The sequence below is a fragment of the Vulpes lagopus genome, chromosome 2 (genome assembly GCF_018345385.1).
Source record: "Vulpes lagopus strain Blue_001 chromosome 2, ASM1834538v1, whole genome shotgun sequence".
In the NCBI taxonomy this organism is placed as follows: domain Eukaryota; kingdom Metazoa; phylum Chordata; class Mammalia; order Carnivora; family Canidae; genus Vulpes; species Vulpes lagopus.
Genome location: NC_054825.1, coordinates 99,965,263 through 99,977,695, shown reverse-complemented (window position 1 = coordinate 99,977,695; position 12,433 = coordinate 99,965,263). Strand labels below are relative to the sequence as shown.

At 43.6% G+C, this 12,433-nt stretch overlaps 1 protein-coding gene across 16 annotated transcripts in view; it reads left to right on the top strand.

The window, feature by feature from the left end:
- Positions 1-4,556: 4,556 nt before the first annotated feature.
- SYNE1 (spectrin repeat containing nuclear envelope protein 1) overlaps positions 4,557-12,433 on the top strand; it is a 450,580-nt gene continuing 442,703 nt past the window's right edge. For 15 of the 16 annotated variants that reach the window (XM_041744182.1, XM_041744178.1, XM_041744179.1 and 12 more), the window contains exon 1: positions 4,557-4,730. The gene's annotated coding sequence lies outside the window, so the exon portion shown is untranslated. Of the gene's footprint in view, positions 4,731-5,029; positions 5,246-12,433 lie in introns of those variants that run through there. The other variant, XM_041744174.1, reaches the window with a different exon arrangement.

Here is a 12,433-nt window from a genome sequence, read left to right as displayed (position 1 = left end):
TCATCATCAGAGGGAGCCTCAGAGCAGGGGCATTGTGGTACTGCTGGCCATTTGCTGCATTATCTTGACATCTAGGTGGCAGCAGCAAGTTTCTGAGTTCTGGACTGTACCTCCAGTGGCAGCCACACTAACAGTCACTTCTCTAGCTTTACCAACAACTTTTGAGGCCCTGAATCCTTGAATCAAACCCTCACGTTGTTTTGATTTTTCTTTTAATGAATTTAGCACAATATTGCACTCCACGATTGTTCCAGATCTACCAAGATGAGAATTTCGTGTTGGTTGGTTGATCTGGTTGGGTTTGCATGCAGTGATAATCTCATTCTTATGTAAAACAGAATTCTTTTTTTTTTTAAATTCTTTTTCTTTATTTATTTATGATAGTCACACACACACACAGAGAGAGGCAGAGACACAGGCAGAGGGAGAAGCAGGCTCCATGCACCGGGAGCCCAACGTGGGATTCGATCCCGGGTCTCCAGGATCGCGCCCTGGGCCAAAGGCAGGCGCCAAACCACTGCGCCACCCAGGATCCCCGTAAAACAGAATTCTAAGGAGACAGGCAGGTAGTGACTAACGGTTACTTAAGATAACACCTATAGATGCCTAAAAGTAAGGGCTTATTGAAGTCAAGGATTCAGGAACCCACACTGGCTATTGTTGTGGAATAGAAATGAGAACTATGAGGAGAACTATACCCCCTAGAGAACTATGGGGTATGTCTTAACTACTTCTGACTATAATAGAGACCATAAAGAAAGAAAATGGCAAGACCAAGAACTTTACAGTCTTGGATCAAGGCATGGTCAAAGACCCAGAAAGCTTCTAGGACCCTTATGCTTACAGCTGTATTGTTAATATAACCAAAACTCAGACCTAAGATCTATTGCCACAGGCTGCAACCTTATAATGCAAGATGAATTCAAAGCCTTGCTCTTATGTGAAAGTGAAGACATTTACTTAAAGTGGGTCCTATGAATAGGGAAAGAGGCATTTTGGAGAATTTGGGTGAGCTTAGTACTTTGAACTCCAAATCCTTCTGAGGCTTCCTTGCCAGCAGAAGTCAACCCTTCTTACCTGGTCTGTCTTTCATCCCTTGTTAGCAAACTCCACCAACAGAAATTACCCCAGCCAGACCATTCCTGACTATATCAAGATCTTGAAAATTACAAGTCTCTTGACCTTTAAACAGTAAGAAAGCTATTTTGTTTAAAGTTTCCCTGCTCTTTGCCTAGAAGTGTGTTTTGAAGAGCCTTAAGACTAGGGGAGACAAGTGGAAGAGAAACTCCAGTTTTGAGCTGCACATGTTCTTGTGCTATAAAGATACACTTCCTGTAAGCCCCTAAAGCAAATCCCTTTGATAAATAAAGAACATATTTTAATTAAGGCAAGTTTTGGCCTTAGTGTTAACACAATCATATAAAAAAGAAATAATAGAAATAAAAATGATTATTTGCTGAGGCACCTGGGTGGCTCAGTGGTTGAGCGTCTGCCTTTGGCTCAGGTCGTGATCCTGGTGTCCTGGGATCCAGTCCCTCATTGGGCTCCTCACAGGGAGCCTCCTTCTCCCTCTGCCTATGTCTCTTGGTCTCTCATGAACAAATAAATAAATAAATAAAATCTTTGAAAAAAAAAAAGATTATTTGCTGATTTCATGTGGGCACTAAAACTCTAAATTTACAAATACATATAGCAGAATGATGCAGGCATTGGGAAAAACTGAATTGAACCCAGCCTGTGAATTTTTGCTGTTCTTTAGCACCTCCTATTAATGCATAGAGGGGATACTGGGGGTCCAGCTGCCATGCTATATGAGAATGTGTCTCTCTGTAAACTAAGAGAGTATGAAGAGAAGACAGATGAGGAGGACTGATGGAGGAGGAAAGTGGATATTGCTACCCTGGCAGCTGTCTCTCAGCCTGTGATGTCCCACAATTATATTTTACTGCTCCTAGGAACTGGTATCCTCATCCAAGCAGCCTGTTGCAAAGTGAAGTAGAGACTGTTTTCCCTTTATTTGCCAACTTAAGAAGCATCTAGAATAATAGTAATAGCTATAACTATGATCATGATGCATTATAATTATATTGCATTTCCTGGCATCTGGCCACATGCTAGGCACTGAAGTATAAAGTGCTTTCCAGGTATCAACTCATTTAGTCCCCACAATAGCCCTATGAATGAGATATACTGTTATAATTCCAATTATAGGTTTGTAAAATCTGAATTTGTGAGTGGTTAAATTACTAGCTAAAAATCACACAGATAGCTAACGATGGAGTTAGGATCCAAACATAGGGCTTTCTTGCACCCAAGTCTTTAATCATTTTACTATTCTGACTTTCTTTGGCCACACATGGCCTTATGTCCCATATATCTCATCCATTAAATTCCCTTCGAATCCATCCACTGTTTCCACCACCATCTATTATGAATGCTATGACCTTCCTAAGGGATACCGGAGCAGCTTTCTAAATGATCCACTTGTACCCATTTTCATCCCATGCCTTATCTGTTCTCATCTTATAGCTGTACGAAACATTTCAAAACATGAGTTTGATCATGTTGTACCACCTAGTGAAAACATTTTAATGGCTTCATGTGAAGGCTCATCAATTCAGGCTCCCCTCCAGGCCTGCCCAGTCTGTCCTTTATTCCTTCTGAGCCTCATGGGGCCCATTGTTTGCAAAGTTCCATCCTTTCCCTTGCTGTCTCTTCTACAGTGACAGTGGACCTCCTCACTTCCGCCAATGCACTATGCCCTTTTCTTCCATAGTCCTTTGCCCATACTCTTCCCTCTGACTGGAGTGCTCTTCCACGCTGCACTCTACCCCTCTTTCACCTAGTTAATGCCAGTCCTCCTGCAGATCACTTCCTAGCAGTCCTTCTGATCATTAAACTGAATTAATTTAATTAATTAAATAAATTCACTACAGGCTCTCATAACACATGCCGTTTCTTGGAGGTTTGGGTTTTATAATTATTTGTGTGCTTCTCTGATGAATGGCTCTATTCCTAATCATATGGTAAGCTCTGTGAAGGCAGGAACTAGGGCAGGTTTTGCTTACCCTATTACCACAGTACTTAGGACAACATTTGGCATAGAGTGTTCAAGCATCAGTTGTTGAATAATTGGGGCTGTAACAAACCTCCCCTGGAGGAGGGTGTACGAAAAAGACACGCATTTTCCCGAAGTCTATAATGTGCTTAGCCCTTGTGCAGAGGATGGAGATGAGTTGAGAATGGAAAGTTAGCTCATCAGGGAACCAGTGCCAGCCACGGCCCCAGTCTTGAGCCTAGGAGGACAGCGGCTAGGTCTCATCAAGGAGTTTCACTTGGTGGGAGCAATGCTTCAGTCTCAGAATTTACAAGTAAGGCAAGTAACACACAGAGCTTTTGAGTTTGTAAAATAGACCTTCTTATCCTGTCTTGGAAAGCCTTCAGTGTAAATTGGCTCTATAAAGATGGAAACCAAGAGGGAGAGCAGAGGCTGATCCTTTTCCCCTGAGCGGCAGGCCTGGAAGCTTGGAACCCAGTCTCATGACCACACAGAAAGAGAGCACTATCTGAAATGACTGCACTCTAGGGCTCTGCAGGTTATCTCCACAGGGAGCTCTGGGGATCCATAAAGGGTATCATCCTGAGGTAGAAGCAGGGTATACATGGAAAGCAATTCCCCCAAACTGTGCCCTCTCCAGGCCCAACTTCCTGGTGTAACAAATTCTGCCATTAGAGATTCATTCTTTGGTCTCTAAAAAACGTAAACCCAATAAAAAGGGCACATCAGATTCCTTTCAGATATTGCTGTTTTGAGGGGATCTGGAAGAAAAAAGAATTTGAAGAAAATGCACAGCTTAATCATGTAGTGTTGGCAGCAAGTGAGGGAAAGACAGGAAGCAAAGAGAAACGTCATCAACTTTATAAGACCACCCTTCCATTTAGAAAATCTAGAGAATAGAAAACTCTTTTTGTCAGATTAAAAATATGAGATGTAATTATTATTTTTAAGATTCTTGCAACATAGTCCCATTATTTTGGTTGCCATAATCCTGTTGGACTTGGGCTTCATTGCTGGTGAAGGGAGACTGTGTTTGACTTTGCTTAGAGACCATAAATCCACAACAAAATAGATTCTCCTGAACGCTACTAGGCAACACCAGGAGCTCCTCAACACCATGGTCGTGATAAATGACAAATGGCTCTGCAATGTGCAGCATGCATATAGGGAGTCTGAAGAAAGTGACTGGTGGTTCTTCTGAATCATTTTAATGAATAACCAAGAATAAATAGAATTAAGATGTCAAGCGCCTTCTCAGAGAATCTAAGCTTTATAAACAACAGCAAAAGCCTATAATCTGACCAATCTCCCTAAAATTGTTCAATACGGATCCGAGAGCCAAAAGGTCAGCTGTTAGGATCTTTTTGAAAGTTGACTTAAAAGGAGTCTGCTAAATGTCCTCCCTGAACTGCATCACTTCCTTCCTGGGACCATCAGGGAACCACCCCAGCCTTTCTAGACACATTCTGCTTAGAAAGGTCAACCGGGCAGCGGGAACCCCAAGCAAAAGTTAGCGGCTAGTGCAGCGCATCTCCTTCCCGGGGCTCTCGACCGTTCCTTCTCCTCGTCTCTCCCCCCGGAGGTGGACCTGGTGGAAAGGTTCGCCGAGAGGGTGGGTCACGGCTCGGGTTTGCAGCCGCGGAGAGAGCCGTAGGCCGTGCATCTGCAGGAGGTAGGGGAAGCCTGCGAGGGAGCCTCCAGGCCCCCGCCCCCAGCTCTTCCAGGGACCTGCTCCTCCTGGAGCCGGGCGCGGGGCTCCGGACGCAGGGCGCGGGGCGCCGGGCCGGGGAGGGGTGTGGCGGCAGGGGTAGTGCCCGCATCCTGCCCGGGGGCTGAACCCGGCGGGCCGACCTTCCCCTCGGAAAGGAGCTTTAGTGCGGGGGGGGCGGGGGAGGGGGGGGGGAGGCCTAAAACCCCAGGGTGCCTCGGAGGGGAGGACCCGATTGCAGAGGGAGGGCAGAGTCGCCGAGCGGCTGGGCGCAGGAGAGAGCGGGTGCGCGAGCCGCCCCGGGGGAGCGCGGCTGCGGATCTGCCGCGGGCAGGGAGCCGGCCGGCGAGGTGCACCCGTCACCAGGGCGGCCCGGCTCCCCGCAGCCCTGCACGGCGCCCGCGCTCCCTCCCGGAGCCCGCGGCCGGCCGTGAGCTCGCGTAGCTGCCGGGAACCTGGACGAGCCCGGGAGAGTGAAGGTAAAAGGGAGAGAGAGAGGGAGAGAGAGAGAGAGATGGAAGGAAGGAGTGAGAGAGGGGGAAGAGAGAGAATATGAATGTGGGTGCAAGCTGAGCAAATTGCAGCAAATTGTAAGCAAGTTTGTACTTGCAGACTGGGGTTGTGCGTGCTTAATGGGAGGGAGAGGGCGGTGATGGTGGTGGTGGTGGCGTGTGTACGGGTAGGATACTCAGGGATGAGGAGATAAGGAGGTGGGGAGCGTCCTCCCCACATCTCGTACGTAGATATCCCTATTAATATCCCCCTCTCGGATTGTCATTTCCGCTTGTGGCACTTCTCTTGGGCTCCAGTGATGCAGAAGCAAAAGGCAGCCACCCTCTTGTTGTGATGGTCGGTACTGTTGCTACTATCAGATGGGAGATGCGGGGCGTTGGACAGAATCTAGGAGCCTCCCTTCCTCCACTCTCGACTATTTTAGGAAGGGCTTGGGGGGGGGGGTGCGGGGGAGGGGAAGTGAGTAGCACGGCCCAGGGCTTGGAGACCGTGCGGAGGCCAGGGCTTCAGACTGCTCGAGCTGTCACCGTGCAGTGGCTTCCAGGCGGTGCCTACGCTAGAGGGCAAGATAACTTTCATCTCCTCTCTGGAAAGACACATTGCAGACGGAGATATTACCTTGCTACTGGAGGAGTTCTGTGAAATGGTGGTTCACAGGGCGGCAGGTGCATGGCACAGGGCAGGAAAATAGTGCAAAATAAAGCAGCTCTCAGCCTAAGGCAAAGAAAGTCCATCCGGGAAACGGGGTTGGGTGTGCTGCGGGGAGTGACAGAGCGTGGAGGCTGCAAGTTCAGGCCCAGCCTAAGGGGAAGCATCAGCTGTGAAACCAGCGTTAGCATCCTGGGATGTTCATTTCTGAGCTTTTCAGTGTGAGGTGGAGAACCTGCATGTATCTGACCTTCTGTGAACGTTAAGAAAGTTCTAAGTGAATTATTGTTCTCTCCTTCAGTGTCTGTATTTTTGTCTTCATCTGAGAGCCCCTTTCCTAGAGGAAACATTTGTATACAGACTGTGTAGTAATTTTCACTTAAACAACAGTTATTAATATGACCCACATCTGTATAAAATGCTGATTGAATCATTAGTCATGAAGGTGGTTCTTTCAGAGGCTTGCTGTTTCCCATGATGAAAAAGATAAATCATAGGGATAAAAAGTACCTATTATTGCCAGAACAGTGTAATAAAACACATGGCTATTTTTTTCCTGTGTTTTTGAGTCTGTTCCTTACTTGTGTCAAATTTAGAACAAAATGTACCAGATCAATGCTAACTTAATATGTTTCATGCTGAAGATAAAACCACATCTTTAGACAAACTCAGATAGTAATATTGCTGGCCTTTGAAACTATTTGCTCAGCTATCACAGTATAGACTCATTTTTATCTCTCTTAACTAATGATTTTTTTCCCAAGCTGGTTTGTTTCTCTTCTCATTGTCCCCATACAAAAATTCTTGTCACTTGATTCCTTCCTGCAAGGGAGCAGGGGTTGGGAAAAGGTAGTTTACCATTCAGAATCTTGCAAGAATGCCTTGCATTAAATGCACAGGATGCCACACTAGGACCCACTCTCTGAGAAGTATGCTGCACACACAGCTTCTTGGAAATGAAAGGAGGCATTACTGAACAGGATGTAAGAAGCCCATGGCAGGGCGAGGTTGGTAGCGTTTTCTCAGCTCTAGACACTGCAGCCACACCCCATGATAGGCAATGAGGCCCAAGATCCCCCTGTGAAGGAATCTACATTTCTCCCCCTCTTATATGTGTTGTATGTGTCCCTCCTTGTGATCCGATCTAGCCAGATCTAGTTATTTGGCAAGGGGTGTGATACATACTCTAACAAAAAGAGGAGGAAGGTAACAGATATCGTTGGGCCTGATTTATATTCCAAGTTAAACCAAAAAAAAATTGAATCATGTCACTTCCTATCTGTCATGCTGGTCAGCTCTGTACTTTGTCATTTGCTTATTTGTTTACTTTTTTGTTCTTCCAGAAAAAGGACCGGTTCCTATTTGTTACCCTGTTCAAAACTGTGAATAATTCACAGTACTATTCACCGATAGCCCATATACATACATAAGTTATGTATTTATATTAACTCCAGATGTCCCTCTCCTTCTCTACTGCTCAGCCTTCTTCATGATTATTAATTAACACCATCGCTAAAGGATGAATACAGAAAAACAATAATTAAATTTAAAATTAGACACTCATGTGACTCACTCCCGCAAAGGACTTAGAGAGAACGGGGTGGAGATGTGGTTATTAGCTTTTGTATTTTTGTTTAGTAGTGAATTTTAATAGGGGTCCTATTCTTCTACATATTTAGACATCTATTTTAGTAACATTTATGCTTCCTACTCTACTGTGTATCTGTTTGCGTTTTATGGTACATCGTTTTCAGTTGGAAATGAACCACATCATCTCTAGTGGTCACAGGGTTTGCAATTTTCTGCTGTAGTTTCCCAATACCTACAATTGTAGTTGTGTTGGTTTATGATGTGTTCTTAGAGCCCAGCAGTGCTCTTCCTAACGTTTTCTGCATTTCTTTTTAGGACCACAAACAAGAAACTGCTTTAGCAGCCAGTTGTCCATTCTGCTTAGAGACCGGAGAAGTCGGGTTTTGATGATTCACTCCTGTGCTTCTCACAGGGGCTGCTAAGAAGAGTATGTTGTTCAGATAGGAAAATCCTACATAGCTGCATAGCTGACAGTATACATTCCCTCTGCATTCTGCACAATAAATGCAGCAGATGGTTATTGATTGGGTATTCAGTTTGCTCTCGCAGTTCCCTGGACTCCTCTGTGACAAAACTCACCCTACTTTGTTGTGGTATTATTGATAACATCTCTCTCTCTCTGGATACATAAGCTTTAAGAAGGGCTTATCTGTCTTGTTCACAGCTATTTACTCAGTACTAATGTCCTTTACGAATAGTTTCTCAATATATTTTTGATGTACGAAGTAAGCATGGGCTCTTGATTCTCTGCTAGGCGTGGTGGATGTACTTAGCTGCAGTGCGATCTTCGTTCCTTCTCCTGGAAGGATTTGGAGATTGTGCTGGAACTGCTCATTGGTAGAGTAGACATCTATCGGTGTCTAGCTGATTCTCCCTTTCCATCCCAGTACTGGACCCCTCCCAACCACCACCACTGCCCACAATCTCTTGCACCTATTAAAACTTTTTCAATTTCCCTGGGAGTAGTGAGCTCGTCGATGGTGCTGAGCCTTCCTCTGACATTCTGGCTTTATAGGTCAGGCCCACAGCAAGAGCACTGCTAGGTAATCCGTCAGTTCTTGGAAAGAATTTCAAGTTCTCGTGACCTTGTACCAGTCGTTATTTCACCTGTCACCTATGCTGCCATTGGTTTTGGAACTGATGAGCATGCTGGAGAGCGCCTCTCCATTCTGGGTCCATTTCTCCTATTGCAGGTGGAGAAACTGAGGCTGAGGGAAGGGACGTGGAAACCAGTTATTTGCTGGAACTCTGCTACATGCCAAACAATCTGCTAAGCATATTACATCATGATCTTTTTAAATTTAACTTATGCAGGATAAAATTAAACCTAATTTAGCATAAAATATCTTCACTTTACAGATTAAGAAACAAGTGTTTAGAAAAGTTAACTTTTATTAAGGTCATATGGACAAAACTAAGACTCTGCTCTAGATCTTTCTTAGTCCATAGTGTGTGCATGTCCCGGTACACATTCCCTGTGATTGGCCATTGTTGAGGAATGGTCCATACACAGAACCAGCTCAAACTCATCCAGCTAGTTGGAACAAAGCTAAGCCTAGAACCCCTACCTTCTAATCCCCAGTCTTCTTTTATATTTTTTAATTAATTTTTCAGATCATATGTCCCATCAATTGAGAGTATCAGTAAAAAACAAGAATGTCATAATTTCACAAAGGAGGAAATGTGTGTATACATGGATGATGAAAGCAAAATATTTTATCTTATGTCTGAAAAAGGAAGGACATTGCATTAACTTCTTTTGCAGTGAGGTGGGAGGGGTTTTCTGGGGGTTCTCTCATCAAGGGAAAGTATTATGAAGTTGACACTAAAACAAGTATATGTATCGAGGGCCTAGGCTGTTCTCAGGGATGTACTTGGCATTGATGGGTGGGATGTCAAAACAAAATGAGTTACAGACTATGCCCACAGAATGTTCACAGTCTACTTAGAGTGTAAGGTTAACCATGATGATGAATGTAAGAAAAATCATATTTATAATAGTATGGATTGTTAGTGCTGAGTCTGTACTGGAGTGTTTAGGGATGGCTTCAAGCAGAGTGTGAGTCCTGGGCCAGGTATTTAGGGACACTTTGAATCTGCTCAGTTGACCGTGCCCCACACAGGGGTGAAGTTGTTCAGCAAGGACATAAGTGTATGAGGCGAAAGTATTAGAAGTAAAACCTGCATAGCTCTTCTGGCTGCTAAGCTCAGTTGGTGGTACATGGCCCACAACATCTCAAGTCAGAATCATGAGAGTCATCCAAGAGACTCTGACAACACCACCAACTGCTTCCTGTCTCCCCTCCCTGATTTTTCAGATTTCTACCCTGTACTCATTGTCCTATTTCAGTCTATCATCTCCTGTCTTGACTTCTGAGATACTTTCCTAACTGATCTTTCTGGATCTTTCAGTCTTGTCTCCTTTAAATACACCCTTAAAAACTGTATCTAGAGGGCAGTCCGGGTGGCTCAGCGGTTTAGCGCCACCTTCAGCCTAGGGCCTGGTCCTGGAGACCCAGTATTGAGTCCCAGGTCAGGCTCCATGTATGGCGATTGCTTCTCCCTCTGTGTCTCTGCCCCGCCCCCTCTGTGTGTGTGTGTGTCTCTCATAAATAAATAAATAAAATCTTAAAAAAAAAGAAAGAACTGTATTTAGAATAATCTAACTTATACTTGGGCACTTAGAGTTTAAATTCCTGCAGAGGTTTCCTGTTGCCTCCCAGAGAATCAGGACCAAGCTTATAAGCATAGCACACAGGGCCCTCAATCATTTGATGCTACCTCCTTCTCCAGCCTCAGCTCCAGAGTGTCACCTGGTAGAGTCCTTCACAATCTAACTCTTGGTACCCCCACATAGAGTCATGTTGTTTCTTGTGTCCATGACTTTGCTTGAACTATTCACTCCGTCTGAACTGTGTCTTTCATATTTTTCTCCTCACTAGATCTGACTCATTTACCAAGACTCAGTTCAGGCGTAGGCTCCCTCCCAGGACACTGAGAATTTTCTGATTAGGTTAACAACTTTTTATTTGCATTTTCCATCTCTATATTTGCACTTGCCTGTGGTATTGTTATACTGGTTGTTTTCCTATGTTGTATCTCCCACTATATTCTAAACTCCTCAAAAAATAGAATCTATGTCATATTCATCTTGGTACCCCCAGCATTGAACTCTGACATTCAGAATGCTTTTGTTATACTGTAGAAGTAAGACTGGATACATAACCTGACTTTGGACATAAGTAGAGAAATTCTGAGTGTAACGTGGCCATCATAAGATGTATATATCTCTTATGTATATATCAAATATATCTCAAATACACACACACACACATACGAGAGAGAAGGAGAGAGACAGAGAGTTCAAAATTACTCTATTGTGTAACATGAATGTGAACTAGAAGAAGGTAGAAACATGGTGATCTGTAATGCAGTAATTGAGAGAAATCCTTTTTAATTCCATAATTCTTGATTGATGATAGGAGACATATCTTCTGTGAACGCCAGTGCTGGGCAGGGACTGGCTTGGGATAGCTGAATTAAAATGAATTTCTTCCCTCATCTCTATGTACGTAGTTAGCTAGCTAGCTAGCTAGAGTTCAGAAAGTTATATTCTTGCATTTGGAAAACTTAACTTTCTAACAGTTTAGAGGAGCCAGTTGTAAGATTTTAGGCACTTCCCATTGTTTATTAGTCTACAAATTATGGTAGCTTTTGGATGTAGGCAAGTGGAATGTTTTCCCTCAAGAGATGAAGGCTGCTAATAGGTACACAATTCCAGCAGGGCTTAAGGCCTTGATGCATGATAGGCTAGCCATAAGTAATTATTTCTCCTCAGAGGTCCATTGGAAACCTACACACTGAGAGGTACCTCTCTAGCCCAGAAACTGCCAAGTATCCTTCTAAATATCTTTTCAAGTAGCTGAGAGAAGTCCGCTTGTGCCTTCTTACCAATTAAGGCTGTTCACTGCACTACTTCATCCTAACTTGTTAAGTGACTAGTACATCCTTTCTTGCTCCATTATACTTTTCTGATGCCTTTTCACACAGGGCAGCAGCCTATGCAATATTTTGCATCTTTATCTAGATAGTATTCTAAAATAAGTAGTACCGCTTTGCATTCATGCATTCTAACCAGATACCATGTATACTAGTATTAATAATGCCTTTTTAAAGTCAATTGCAATTTGTAATTAGACTTTATTATATAACCAATGTCTCATAAAAAATACTGCTTCTATGACCATACATTCAGGTCATGATATAGTTTTTGATAACATCATAGACTCTTTTTGGTTCCTTTTTTTCCTTCCAGCAGATGGACCATCCCACATGTATGTGTTTACACAGGTTTGCAGGTTTGCTTTTGCCATCCTCCCCTGCCCCCATCCCATCCTTTTTCTTCACCTTCATCTTAATAAGTGGGAATTGTATAAAGTGTCATCTTGCATGGGGTGCTTTAGTGTGGCCCCTTGGTTGAGCTTCTCTTTCTGGGTGCACGTTCACCCTCTTCTCCTTTCTTCATTATTTATCCTCTCATAGCAAAATCTTCTCTTCAACTAACCTTAGGGTAAGGAAATCCTTGTTCAAAGTAGATGTATCAATATCAAGCTTTCATCAACTACTCTTCTATCCCTTTTTCTCCTTGCCCAGTCCATAATAATGACTTGAACTTGCTCAAAATGGAGAATTCAGGAAGGGGTTAGAAGGGAAATGGCCTCTCTGCTCAGGCCACCCCTACACTAGCTTTACAACCGACTTTGGAGTCTTTATGGGAAGGAAAGAAGCTATATCATATATATTTTGACTTCTAAAATCAGAATATTTGAAACTCACATTTTTAGAATGAAATACTTTGATATTTTTAGTGTTTTAATTCAGCAACTTGTTATTAGGAGTTAAGATTTTTTAAGTTA